Here is a 15,328-nt window from a genome sequence, read left to right as displayed (position 1 = left end):
ATACTGTAAAAATGACTGTGAATACAGAGTTTAATAAACTGGGATTAGAAATAACTGATATATAATGCCACTGCATCTTAGTTCCCAACTTTATTTTGGCTACATTTTAAAATATGAGTTAGATAACAGTAAACACTTTAAAAATAGATATTCAGGCATATCTGCATGCACTTGCAGGTGCTCGTTAAGTAAACGTGATATTTAACAGATTTAGCTTTTTTGCTGATTGATGAATTAGCTACATAGATAGATATGAACTGCAAGTTCCATTAAAAAATGCTTAGCAAACACCGCCTTACTGAGACCTGCATCAGTAAGTCCCAGCCCCATGAGTCAGGCTTAAGGGAATGGGGACTCAGGACAGGGAGTGGGAAGTTAGAGTGGAGGGTTTAAGAAAAAAAAAAAAAAAACAGAAAAGTAGGTTCAGACTTTCTCACCTGCCTTCACAAATTTCCCTTGACTGCATGTTTCATGGAAAATGCAAAATTTCCCATGTACTCAGGAGGTATATTCCTGTAGCTCTGAGCAGAAAACCAAAGTATCTGCTGAGAATTTGCAGCTGAAATAAAGAACTCACAGAAGGATGTGGTGGAGAATCCCCGCTGTGCCAAGGAAGCCAGGCTGGAGCCAATCCAGTTGAGACAAGGAGCTACCGCCAAGTTTTAATTAGGCTAAGATCACAGATGTAAACAGATCAATGCTGTAGATGTAAAATATTGACAGTAGGCAGTTTATAACTCCATGATGACTGGCATGGCCCAGAGAACAGGACAATAACCTGTAATCAGATGATGGTCTATGGCCAAATCTTTAGTTGTAGGTTATTTTCTGCTAGTCTTCTTCAAGGCATTCCCATCGATATTTGCTTCATAAATAGTTGTAACTTTCGGATGCCCACGGGAGGAAGCGAGCTCAAGGTCTTCCTTCTCTATCATTTGGCCACTCCTTTGGTAATTTTCAAAATTTAAATTTCTAATTGTTAATTACTACTAATATTGTGTAGAAATATAAGCAAAATACATATTAACTTCCATTTTTTCTTTTTTTTTAATAAACCAATACTTACACACTTTTCATTAGCTTTACTCTTGTAATTAATTCTTCATTTCTGCTATTTGTATTCTGTTCTTTAGTTTTCTTTTTATAATTTGTTGATTTATAGGCTTTATTCGTTAATTTTCATTTTTGCTTACTAATGCAAATGAATACAAATATTTAGGTCAATTAAATTTTTATAAGCAATGAATTTGCTAAATCCTTAAGGTTATCTGTAGTCTATTCATTTAATTGTTTATCAAATATTCTGTAATGTCTTCTTTGAGATTTTGCAAAGTATTCTGTTAATACATTAAAATTGGGTTGATTTTTTTACATGTTTGTTTCTGATTTAATATTTGGCAAGATTTAATTTTAATAGTAGCAGTTTAGAGGGATGCTGGTTTAGAATATCTGCTTTTATTATCTAATATATGTTAATTTTTTTTAATGGTTCTGTAGACACTTGAAAATATTTGTACTATATGTCTCAGTGACATAATGATGGTATATAAATACATATATGTAAGTTATATTTAACTTTTACAGTATATTATTTGTTGCCTCTATTTTCTTAATACTGTTGACCAATATTTGAGAGGGATGAATGTGTTTGTCTCAGTTTCTTTCTGAAATATCTCTCTTCTCAATTTATGAATGTAGATACCCATGTTATTTTGTGCACAAATTATCCATTGCTGATTCCAACTTTTATCATTTTAAAACACTCTTCTTTCTCTTGTTTAAAGATTTTGGGCACTTAATTCAAATCCATGTAATAGGAAGATAGAAACAATGGTCTCTCTGTGTTCCTGCTTTCAAATTCCTATTGATCAGCTCAGTCAGAGCAGATAAATTCCTTTAGTTAGAAAACATGATAATTTCTAGAACCTTATTTCTAAAGAGCATGAAAAATTAGAGACAGCAATAGGGAGACTTTAAAAATAGTCCAGTTAGCCATCTAGTGTTTGAAAATGAGTTTTCTAGTTTTTCAATCAACAGAAATTTATAGTTTGACTGCTGTAGGGACTCAAGTATCCTCTCTAGACTCAAACTAACAGACTTGATGGCCCAACAAGTTCCCTAAAAGTAAAAATGTACTTGGGCTTAAACAACTCACCTGCACAGAGCTGCATTGCTTCCAACCAACCCTGAACTGACAAGCTGAGACTTGAATAAACTGGTCAATCTCGTATACTTTTGTAATGGTGATGCGTTGAACACTCTTAAGGTTTACCCTTGTCCTTATGTACTGTTCTCCCAGGGCCACGCCCCTTCACATATACCTTTAAGAATAGATCTTCCACAGTCTACATTCTCATTTGTGACTTCTTTACCACTTAATCTGAAGACAGTCTCCTTTAGGAAGGGCCTAAACCTCGTGTTTCATCTGCCTTCTGCTGTCTTGCCAGGCCATAGACCCCACAAGATTCTCACTCTACCTGTGTCTAGAGTTTGGCTAACTAGAACAGGTCCCATACAAAGGGAAACAGACGAAAGGTAAACCTTCCTTTCCCCAAAATTATAAAAAGGAATGCCTCACACAAGTATTAAAATCAAAATATCACCAAGAAGAAATGCATTGAGAGTTGTTTATATTTTCTCAAAGTAAAATTTCAAAACACAGAGTGGATCACTTTTCAGCAAGGTCAATTTAAAAAGAAGGTATAAGTCAGTAAAGATGAGTGAAGAGTAGAATTTGAAAAACCTATTTTCTTCCTGGTCCCCTCCTGACTTCATATAGTAAGGGAAAATGAAAATCAATGTTGCTCTTTTTTTTTTTCCCCTTGTATAACTCAATGTCATTTCTATCTGATTAAAATGGAAGACAAATGTTATATATACATCAAGATTTGAAAAATATCACTATCTTATATTCTAATAATCATTAAAAGTGTGTCATCAGAAAACACTTTTGAAAGGTTTAAGTTAGTAAATTACTATTTATCGTGACTTCTAATATTTTTATGACTATCAGTACAGACTATTTCAAATATGTATTTCCCTATTTTAAAACCCCCAAATGTATGATTATTCCATAATTTTTAAATTACTTTGAAAGTATTGTAGAAAGTCTTTTTGTTCAACTTGCCACAAAATACTGAGATTTTTCAAATATAAATCCACTTATTTCTCAAAGATGCTACTTTATACTTATACCTGCTATAGAAGTGATTTAGTTTAAATTTAGTCTAATATAAAGTTCAAACCAGAAAAATATTCACTAACTTCATTGTGGAACTTATACTTAGCATTCTCTGGCAACCTCTGAGTATCTAGATGTAAAATAATAAATGAAGGTCTATGAAGAGATTATTTCTCCAAACTCCCCTTGTAAGCATCACAGCAATTTACTAAATTAAGAATTCTGACCTGTAGTAATAAAGTTATTAATGTATTTATAAAACTCTTTATGAAATATTAATATCAAAAAATTCTAGCAGACTGGCCTTGAACTACAGGGTTAAAATTATAATGAAGCCACTGGACTGAATGACGCCTGAAAGAGATGTCAATTACTTTTATTACATCAAAGGGAAAGATATTATTGATTTACTTTAAAAGTTGCTGATTTTTTTGTACACTTTTTGACCTGCAAAATGGCAATGTTATGTGGTTCAAATGTGTGACTCTATGAGGGCGTTCACATAGGTTGAGTTGAGTCATGGGAGCCTTCTCTTTGGGATTGGCCAGGTTCCCATGTGTCAGGGGGAATGTGAGTTGCAGTACCTCCCACCCAGAGTCAGACAGCCCCACACAATACACGCCAGGGCTGTCTCTTAACTGACCTGTCCAGCGTGGAGAGATTCCCTGCTGACTGTCTGATTACCCTGATTATGACGCTCATGTGAACAATGAAAGCATCTCAGAGAGTAATTCCTGTTGTTCCACTGGTCTGCATTGACTTCTCACCTTTCCTCTTCAAGTTTAATTCTGAGATACTGTTGGGCCTGACAAAAGATTTGCATCTAGATGGAGAGAGATAAAAGGGCATGCGTTCTGCCAAGGTGAAAGTCAAACTGTGAGGGCAGCTCCACACTTGAACTAAACGTTTTCTCCCAGAGGAGTCCTAGCAGATTACTTTCTCCTGTATCTTGAGATGCATTAAGCACTAAACAATGCTGACTGGCATAATGATTACCTTAAGTGCCCCAAGTGTTAGATCCTCCATATTTTAAGTAAGAATTCTATTTACTACAAAGTTAGGTGATGTGTGTTGACCTTCAAACCTTCTTTCAGACATTATTTCATCCTTTAAGGAATTTTGTGAGCTTCCCACATTTACACTGGAGCAGTGTTGCCAGAATATAGCACCAACTGTATTATTACTGAAGTCATAAACTTGACCCTAAGAAACTACTTCAGGCAGATGTCTTTTAAATGTAAGAGTTTATCTGAGATAGTTTCAGCAAAGCATTTCATCAAATTAAAAAGTCGAGCCCTTCACCATAATCATGGAGCCATAAGAATAAACCAGATTGAATTAAATCCACAGTTCTGTGTTATGCTGCCACACTCCCCTGTTGAATTATTCACAATAGTTTTAAAACTATAAACCGAATATTAAAAGTAATGCAAGTGTTATTTTCTTGTTTTCTTTACCTGTTTCCTAGTTTTTTTGAAACTTAACATAATTTTCCTCCCCAAATCATATTCCATTTTACATTTGACCTGAAATCCCAATTTCTCCAAAAATGCACATATACTGCATACTTTCTAAATATGCAAAAACAAAACAAAACAAAAAAATAAAAATAAATAAAAGGGCAATTAATTTTCAATTTATAATCACTTAAAATATAATTTTCTCATTTAATAATGTATAATATTGAGTGATTCATTATAAGAAAAGAAATTGTAAGGAAAATAAGTTATAATTCTCCACGTATTTTCTTTCAATATAAACATTTTTTCCAAGTATTAGTCAAAATCTTTCTTATTTTTTTAAAAATATGTAGATGTTTTATTTTATTATCAATTCTTTGTGATAAAATCTACTTATATTCCACTTAACATATAAAAATACAGTATTTACATCTAGAATCGGCAATCATCTAAATATAACTTTATCAAAATATATCTGAAGTATGAAATCATGGCTACTTTGTTAATCAAAATCACTAACATGCTTTGTCTTTTAAAGTCAACCTATGTAGTTAATGTTAAATTAAATTTTTTCTTGCTCAGAAGCCTATTCATTTTATTCAATTTTCTCATATATTCTGCATTCTAAACCTCAGTGAAAATGATTATGTATATAATAGGCTGTCTTTTATAAAACTAGCTATTTTTGATGAAGCAACTTATTTTATTTAACAAACACAGTGTGGTGAAATTTGTTTAGCTTATTTTTTCCCTCCTTTTGAATAGTAATTGCAAAATATCTTAGTAAAATTAAAATCAGTAAAGCTTATGGAATTCTTTCAATAGTTAGATTTGAGACAAGTGATAATCTACAGTACTATATTTATCTGTGGATAGTAGTCAATAAAATTTTTAAAACATCAAATTTATGGATATATTTCAGGAAAGTATATTTAAGAGATAAATTTCCCTTGCTAAATTAAGGCCCCCTTTGACAATGACAGAGTTGTATGTTTTCATTCATGTCCAGTTCCTGCTTTGTTGGACATTTTTAAGGAGAGAATTTCCTGGAATTTAGTTTCTTCATGAATTCTAAGAGCAACACCTGTGTCATATATATCTTTGATTTTTACCATATAATTGAAGATAAGGAATTACATTTGAATATGGAAGAAAATGAAAGACAATGTTAAGTGCATTTTCTTTGAATTGGTCAAATATCCTGGGTTGAGCTGAAGGTTGGGTAGCATATCAGGTATATAAATGCATATTCTTAATCTTAGCCACCTCACATAGATATTAGTGGATGCATTTCTAGTAAAACATCTGTATGTCATCTTAATTTCCATCTTCACTCTTTGCTCCCCTTATACCCACCATTTTACTAAATTAATTTCACAGAAATAGAACCAAAAAAAGTCTACAATTTATATGGAATCACACACACACACACACAACCAACATATACAAAGCAATCTTGAGAGAAAAAGAACAAAGCTGGAGGTAACACACTCCTTGATTTCAAACCATATAACAAAGCCATAGAAATCACAACAGCATGGCATTGACAGAAAACCAGATACACAGATTAATGAAACATAATTGAGATTCCAGAAATACAGCCAAGCCTATACAGACAATTAATTTAGGACAAGGCAGCAAAGAATGTACAATGGAAGAATGATAGTCTCTTCAATAAAGAGGATAGCTGCGTGCAAAAACTATAGAAGACTGTATCACATCATACAGAAAAAAAATAATAATTCAAAATGGAAGGTTTGAATGTAAGAACTGAAACCATAATACTCTTAGAAGAAAACATAGGCAGGGCAGTCTTTCACATGGGTCTTAGCAATATATTTCTAGATATGTCTCCTCAGGTAAGGGAAACAAAAGCAAAAATAAACAGACCTGACTACTTCAAACTAAAAAGCTTCTGCACAGCCAAGGAAACCATCAATAAAACCAGAAGACATCCTACTGAATAAGAGATGTTTTTTGCAAATTATATATCCCATAAAGGTTTAATGTGAAAAACATCCATAAAACTCATACAAATCAACATCAAGAAAAGCTTAATAACCATATTAAAATATGGGGAGAGGACCTGAATAGACTTTTTCCCAAAGAAGTCATAAAGATAGCTAACAGGCACATGAAAAGATGCTCAATATCACTAATCATCACGGAAATGCAAATCAAAAACACAATGAAAAAAAAAAAAGCATAAATACAAAACAGAAATAGACTCATAGACATAGAATACAAACTTGTGGTTGCCAAGGGGGCGGGGGGTGGGAAGAGACAGACTGGGATTTCAAAATTGTAGAATAGATAAATAAGATTATACTGTATAGCACAGGGAAATATATACAAGATCTTATGGTAGCTCACAGAGAAAAAAATGTGACAATGAATATACATATGTTCATGTATAATTGAAAAATTTTGCTCTACACTGGAATTTGATACAACATTGTAAAATGATTATAAATCAATAAAAAATGTTAAAAAAAAAATAAAAAAAAACACAATGAGGTATCACCTTACACCTGTCAGAATTATTATTATCAAACAGGCAAGAAATAATGTGCTGGTGAGGATGTGAAGAAAAAGGAACCTTCATACACTGTTGGTAGCAATGTGAATTGGTGCAGCCACTATGGAAGATAGCATGGAGATTTTTCAAAATATTAAGAATAGAAATACCATATAATCTAGCTATATCACTCATGGGTATTTATCGAAAGAATGTGAACATATTAATCTGAAAAGGTATCCGCACCCCCATGATTATGGTGGCATTATTTACAATACCCAAGTATGGAAATAGCCTAAGTGTCCATTAACAGCTGGATGGATCAAGATTATGTTTTATGTGTGTATGGTTTATTACACACACACATACACACACAAAATAGATTCACTGTTTAGCCATAAAAAAAATGAAATTGTGCCACTTGCAACAGCACAAATGGACCTTGAGGATATTATACTAAGTGAACTAAGTCAGAAGGAGAAAGACGAATACTGCGTGATTTCACTTATATGTGAAATATAAAAAGTAAACAAAGAAACTAAAAACAAAATGAGTAATCCAAGCAGAATGAAAACAAACACATAGATACTGAGAACAGAGTAGTAGTTACCAGAAGGGAAGGGGCGAGGTGAGAGTGCAAAATGGGTAAAGGGGATCACCTGCATGGTGATGGATAAATTTATGGTGGTGAGCACACTGTAGTGTAGACAGAAGTAGAAATAGGAGGTTGCACATGTGAAGTGTGTATAGTGTTATAAAACAAAGCTATTTCAATTAAGAAATAAATTAGTCCCTATCAATACTAAAAATGAGGGTCCATATCTCTGTAGGACACATATTTTAAAGAAATATACAAAAATGTAAACATTATTTTCACTCCAAATAAACCCAAATGCAAAACGATAGTTATCCCTGAATGACACTCACACCCCCCCCACACACACATAAAAAATCAGTTCTTAAAACATCTTAGTTACATCTTTTTATTCATTTCTTGGCCACTTTGGCTCAGGCCCTATATTTCCCTTATTTGAATTTACTCCCACATTTACTGCTACCAAAGTAATCTCCCCAAACTACAACTTTGAACTCAACATTTCCTTACCTCATAATTTCTTTTTTTTTTCTTATCTCATAATTTCTTAGCCTTGCATACTTTCCTAATACTCTTTTCATACTCTTTTTTTCTCCTTTTTTACATGTCTACACTGCAGCCAAGTTTTTTTGGGTTTTTTTGTTTGTTTGATTTGTTTGTTTGTTTGTTTGACTATGCATGCCCTCAGTTTATTGACAAGGGTTTTCTTTATCTATAATTTCTCCTCCTCTATGATTTTTCAAAAAATTACTAATATTTCATCACCTAAAATTTAGGCTTTGAATCAATGAGTTCTTCCTCATAATTTTTTTTTCAGATTCTCTGATGGAAATGATGTTCCTCAAGACTCAAGTTTAGCATTTCTTTGCATATCTGTTTTAAAAGGCTTTTTGTTAAATTACTGATTTATTTATGCATATGAGTTTTCTTCTACTCATTACTTAGCATACTTTTTTGTAGTAAATCCATGACTTTACCCCGATTATACTCAGGCATACAGTGTTCTCAGTACATATTTTTGATTGATTGAATTAAGGATAGGAAATGGTTTATAATTTTATTGTACTCCATTTAATTTTACATTTATCTCCTTGTGTAGCAAAGTGGAGTCTGTACATCAGAGCTGAGTGTAAATGTATACTTTTCTCATTGAAAATTTAATAAAATATTTATTTTATCTGAAATTTGAGAGTAAAGACATTTCATTTGGATTTTTCTCATTTTACTGGTAATCATATGACATATAACTTAAATCTCTCCATTGAGAACAAATCACACATTTTTGAAGAAAAATAAAGTTATTAATTTGTAAGCATATACATGGCTTTTGGGAATCATAGTTGTCAATCTTTAAGAGATTGTACTAAAATAAACAAAAGACTGGTATTTTCAGTACTCTTTAGAATAATCTCAATTCTTATTTACACATAATCTTCAAAGTGTTAAATGTTAAAAGAAATTTCTTCTTAACTAAGCATGACTCGAAGAGTTTAAACCATTTAATCAATATATATTTCAGTATTACTAAACCTGATTAACAATGAGCAGAAACAAAATAAAAGTGTTAGGCAGTTAGATAAGTGGGAGATCCTGACAGATAAGGTGGAGGAGAGGGAGGATGGTCCAGAAGATGGCGGTCAGTATGCTTGCCTCAGCATAAGGAGCATTACTTCCTCTAAACGAGTGCCAGCAAGAAACTGGTTGAGACCAGATGGCTGCGACTGTGCAGCAGTGATAAAGACCTAACTGGAGATGACCCAGTGCTCATTGTAATATAATTATGATTGTGGTTTAGGCCCCCTCTCTGTTGGGCTTTTCTGTGTGCATCACGGGTAAGGACACGCATAAAAGGGGCCAAGCATGACTAAGCGCTCCAGGGGCAAGAGCCGTCCGTCAATCAAGAGACCACCTCTAAGTGAGGGTGTAAGAGAAGGGGGCAAACAAAGACCACTGCTATCTGCCCTTGGGTCACCCTGCCTCCCTTGCTTACAGGTGTGCCTTCCCTTTGCGAATAAAACCTTTAAAGTCTTTGGCTACACAACACTTTTGTCTCCCATATTAATTCTTCTCTTTTGAGTGAGACAAGAACCAATGATTTCCCCTTTCTGGGTAAAAAATATAATCTCAATGCGTAATTAGACCATTATAAAAATATGCAGGTACATTGGTAGATTTCCCTAAATACATTGTAGATAATACCTTTCAGAAAAATCAGCAAATAAAATCTTTTATTTTGATTTCTTCCAGAAAACATTCAGAAAATAAAGACAATCTTATACATAATTGCATAATCTTAGTTTTGCTGTTATATTTATGAAAATATCTTGTTTATGCAGCCTTGTTCTACAGACTCTCTTTTAAATTCTGGTGAAGCTCACATGAGTTTTCAAGTACTCTCTGTTTTCTCTGGATTTTTAAAAAAAAATTACCAGTATTAACCTTATAAGGAAGTCAAAAAGGCAGTCATCATCGATTTGTTATGTTGAAAGTGGAGCTCCCAAGATTAACTCTTGTGATCTAAAAGAGCTTTCTTCTTAACCTCCCACAGAGCCTAAAACCTGGCTTTTAGAGAATTACATTGTGGCAGGGCTCTTCTTTTATCCCGCATCGTGTTATTTCAACTAGTCTGTGTGTGTGTGTAACAGCAGGCGAAGTGAAGGCCTCTGAGGAAAAGCCTTGTTAAACTCTGCGTATCTTTCAGGGAAGAGGTGGGCGCCCCATTAGGGGCCACTGCCCACTTGCCTGGTTACTGTGTGGACCTGATCCCTGCGGTCCCTGCTCCCATCTGTGTCACATGCCTCTTTAAACTGGTGAAGAGCTAATTAGACCTTTGTAAAAAGGTTATGAATAAGTATCCCCAAAGGACTACAAAATAAGAGAATCAGGTTTTGTGTGTGTTTAAATGTTTATGTTTATAACCTTGCTAAATCTTGTTTTGGGCACAGGTAGGCAAAAAGTATACTAACTGAGTAAATTTATAGGGCGTATTCCATTTCCCCTAATGTGCCCTGGTGTTCTTAGTCCATTGGGAGTTATACTTTAACCTTATTTTATTCATTCTGTTACTCGCCCAAAAAAGTAAATACCCCAGTTCTTGTCATACTCGAAAGATGAGTTTATAGTGGAGAGATGGTGAATTGCGTGGTGAAAGATTTTAAAAGATTTATTCAACAAAGGAAAAGTACACCTCCAAGAATGGGAGGTGGGCTCACCCACGGGAGGAAAAGTGGTGGTCTCTGTTTGCCCCTTCTTTTATACCTCACTTAGAGGTGGTCTTTTGATTGATTGATGGCTCTTGCCCCAGAATGCCCAATCATGTTTCTCCTCTTTGGGCATGTCCTCACCCATGGTGCACACAGAAAAACGTATGGGAGGGGGCCCAAACCACAATGCTAATTACATTATAATGAGCATTGGGTCATGTCTGGTTAGGTCCTTGTCACGACCCCACAGTTGTAGCTGTCAGGTTCTAACCAGTTTCTTGCTGGCACTCATTTAGAAGTAAATTCTCTTTATGCTGGAGGTGAGCATAACATTATCTTCCAGACCATCCTTTGTCTCCTCCACTTATCTGCCTGGTGTCCCCCGCTTATTTAACTACCTAACAGGTCCATCTCATGTTCCTCTTCTTCTGAAGGACTCACCTTCTGGAGAATTAGTAAGAGTCAAGAAACAAAATCCTCTTCATTCTCAGATTTCACCAAATTTCCCTAGAAGTTGTGTCATATCCTTGCCCCTCTGACAATAAGGCTTAAAGGAAACCAGTCACAAAGACTCTTTCTCAAACCCTCCAACAGCATCTACATCTATTATATATGGTTTTTAATTTCCTTTTTCCCTTCACAGTCTTACAAATTGTACTAATCCTTAGCTAAGAGAAATGAGAATTACACCAACATGCATTTTTATAAACCCAAATTAGAGAATATATTTGATCTATTGATATAGAAGAGCTAAAATTAAGAGATGCAAAATATTATCCCACAAATAATCATTAAAACCATCAGGAAGTTCTTCAGGGAGTTTATAAAGACAGAAATGACTATTTTTTCACCATTTTTCTCATGCTTCTGTGACAGTAAACCCAGAGTGCCTTCATTGCTGCTTGATATAAGACTTATAAGGAAAAAATTAGTAAGAAATAAAATCACATCTATTCATAACTGCAGTTAAAGCTGGTTACTAAAATAGCATGTGTTTGTCTCCATTCTATTTTCAAATCCTACTATTATGATTATTATAGAATAAAACTAGTATAAATGGATAAAGACACGGAGAATTTTGAGATGACCACAATAGATGAGTGATGTCAAATTAACTGTTTATGATGCTCTGCAGATGGATGTGTAATAGCTGACTTAGGATTAAAGCTTGTTCTTTTTTTCTAATGAGAATATCAAGAAAGTCAAAGTATATAAAATTATGTCAGAAAATTCAAGAATGTCTTAAGTATTTAAGCAATGGTGTCTTTGGAAATGCATCATTTAATGGGACTAAAAAGATGAGAATTGGTGGGAAGATAATTTAAGTTATATTTGGATTCCAAATGCACTTTCTCCAACCTGAATGCTTAGTGATGGCCCACTCCACAGTAACAGAAGACAGAATGTATTATTGTCAGTGGAGCTTCAACAAAAGAAGTCCTGAACTACAGGAAAGCATGCCGAGCTGAAAGAAGGGAAGAAAAAAATGTTGAGCCTGTAAATTGAAAGGTAAGAACCCAATGGTCTTTCTTAATTAGCTTCCAAATTGCTATCTGTAAACTTCAAACTCCTCTTAATAAAACCCCGCTTAATAAAAGAATTCCTTCTGGAAAAACTGGCAGCCCTAAGAGACAGACACTACCAACCCTAATATTTGAGAATTCTTTAACGAAATGGTCGATTCCCACTAAATCACCTTAATATTAGACACCATTAACAAACCCTATGAAAGCAAACAAAGACTCTCTCTTAAATATATATTCAAAAAATGAGCATTCCAAAAGATGTTGCAAACGACAGAGACAAAAATACAAATAAACTAATATATAGCTGAGAAATATAGAGAGCAAGATAAAATGAAAACATGTTTATGTAATACAGCCAATATCCTCAACTATGAGACATTATACCTGTTAAACAAGAGTAGGGTGTCTTGCAAAATAAAACACAAAGCCTCAGAAGTGAAAATTATATACATAAATAATAGTAAAAGTAGGTATATTATAACACTGTTAAAATATGATAGAAAAGTTGAGTTTCATTGATGGTAACATTGGGGCCATTTCCTAAAAGAAAAAAAAAAAAGAAGAGAAAGGAAAAAAATGTAAAATTGAAGACTAGAGAAGCAATAAATTAGCAGATCTGCTGGGAGGTACAATATTGAAATAATATAATCCCTGGATGAAAGAAACAGAGGGAATTATCAAAGTAATAATAAAAGACCGAAGTGCTGAAGGAGCCCACTGAGTCCACAGCAATGTGAACAAAAAGACCTCTGACAAAGCATATCATCATAACAGTTCAAAACACTGAGCATAAAAAGAGAATAAGAAATTGTCATTCCAGATTTCCAGTCTCTACAATATAATATTTTGAGAGGATCTATTCATTGTTTGTGTGGATAATCACTTGTCTTCCCTGACTGATAGTCTTGTGCCAGAGGGCTCTACTGGAAACCGATCCAATATGCAGGATAAATTAATTCTTACCTTGTGCTTTGGGGTCACCACTTTGGTGGTTGTTTAGATAAAATGCTCTGCTAGCTATGTTTTCTCGGGCTAGATTTTCGTCCTGAAATTTCTCATTCATTTGCATAGTGTCACAAAGCAATTTTGATTCACAAAGCTACTTTTATCTAAAGTTTATGCCACAGTTTACTATTTTTCAATATTTACTGAGCATCTCATCAAGACTAACCCATTGGTAATGTGTATCTGTCAGTTCCAAACTCCTAATTTATCCCTTCCTCACCCTTTCCCCTTTGGTCACCACAGTTTGTTTTCTATGTCTGTGAGCCTATTTTTGGTTCGTAAGTAAAATTTGTATCATTTTTTTTAGATTCCACATATAAGTGATATCATATGGTGTTTGTCTTTCTCTGTCTCACTTCACTTAATATGACAATTTCTAGGTCCATCCATGTTACTGCAAATGACATTATTTTATTTCTTTTTATGCTTGAATAATATTTAAGTATGTGTGTGTATATATATATACTACATCTTCTTTATCCAGTCATCTGTTAGTGGACTTTTAGGCTGTTTCCATGTCTTGGCTACTGTAAATAGTGCTGCTCTGAACACTGGGGGCTGCGGGAGGAGATCTGTCAACTTCAACTGCCGGAAGCTGGTGGCCTCAATGCCACTGTTTACCAACGTCGACCCCAACTTTGTCACAGCCATGCTGACCAAACTCAAGTTCGAGGTCTTTAGGGGGACTACATCATCCGCGAGGGCACCGTCGGCAAGAAGATGTACTTCATCCAGCACGGTGTGGTCAGCGTGCTCACCAAGGGCAACAAGGAGATGAAGCTGTCCAACGGCTCCTACTTCGGGGAGACCTGCCCGCTGACGCGGGGCCGGAGCACTGCGAGGTGCGGGCGGACACCTACTGCCGCCTCTAATCGCTGAGTGTGGACAACTTCAACGAAGTGCTGGAGAAGTAGGATACCCCATGATGCAGCAGGCCTTCGAGACTGTCGCCATTGGCCGCCTAGACCGCATTGGCAAGAAGAACTCGGTTCTTCTGCACAAAGTGCAGCACGACCTCAACTCGGGCTTGTTCAACAACCAGGAGAACGCCATCATCCAGGAGCTCGTCAAGTACGACCAGGAGATGGTGCAGCAGGCCGAGCTGGGCCAGCGCGTCGGCCTCTTCCCGCCGCCGCCACCACCGCAGGTCACCTTGGCCACCGCCACCCTGCAGCAGGCGGTGGCCATGAGCTTCTGCCTGCAGGTGGCGCGCCCGCTCGTGGGGCCTCTGGCGCTTGGCTCGCCACGCCTCGTGCGCCGCCTGCCCTCCGGGCCCGTGCCCCTCGCCGCCGCCTCACCCGGGCCCGCGCCTACCGCCAGTCCACCGGGCGCAGCGGACCGCACCCTACGGCGCGCCGGGCTCCCCTGCTGCGCCCCGTGCCGGGCCCGCGCTGCCTGCGCGCTGCCTGAGCCGCGCCTCGGGGCCACTGGCCGCCTCACGGCCCTCGCTGCCCCATGGTGCGCCTGGCCCCGGGCCTGCGGCCTCGGCGCGCCCAGCCCGCAGCTCCACGCCGCGCCTGGGGCCCACGCCCACGGCCCACTGGGCCGCAGCGCCCAGCCCGGACCGTAGGGACTCGGCCTCGAGCCGCTGGACTCTGCGCGCTCACGCCTCTCGTCCAACTTGTGACCCTCGCGCGCCGCCCCCTGGGCCCGGGCGGGCCTGGCGGGGCTGCCATCCAGACCAAAGCCATGCCACTGCGCAGCCCAGGCCACCCGCCCCCGAAGCCATAGAGGAGACGTAGGTAGTTGTAGTTGGACGGACGGACGGGCGGCCTGGGCCGGCGGACAGCCCCCTCCACCCCCTCATCGCCCTGCGCCCACCCACGTCGCCCGGCCCCCC

At 36.9% G+C, this 15,328-nt stretch overlaps 1 pseudogene; it reads left to right on the top strand.

The window, feature by feature from the left end:
• The window catches only part of LOC116154503 (potassium/sodium hyperpolarization-activated cyclic nucleotide-gated channel 2-like), a 52,353-nt pseudogene extending 37,238 nt beyond the window's left edge, over window positions 1-15,115 (top strand).
• Window positions 15,116-15,328: the final 213 nt, after the last annotated feature.

The sequence above is a fragment of the Camelus dromedarius genome, chromosome 6, assembly GCF_036321535.1.
Source record: "Camelus dromedarius isolate mCamDro1 chromosome 6, mCamDro1.pat, whole genome shotgun sequence".
Lineage (NCBI taxonomy): Eukaryota > Metazoa > Chordata > Mammalia > Artiodactyla > Camelidae > Camelus > Camelus dromedarius.
Note: the sequence above shows the minus strand (reverse complement) of the source record. Positions and strands in the feature narration are given on the sequence as shown.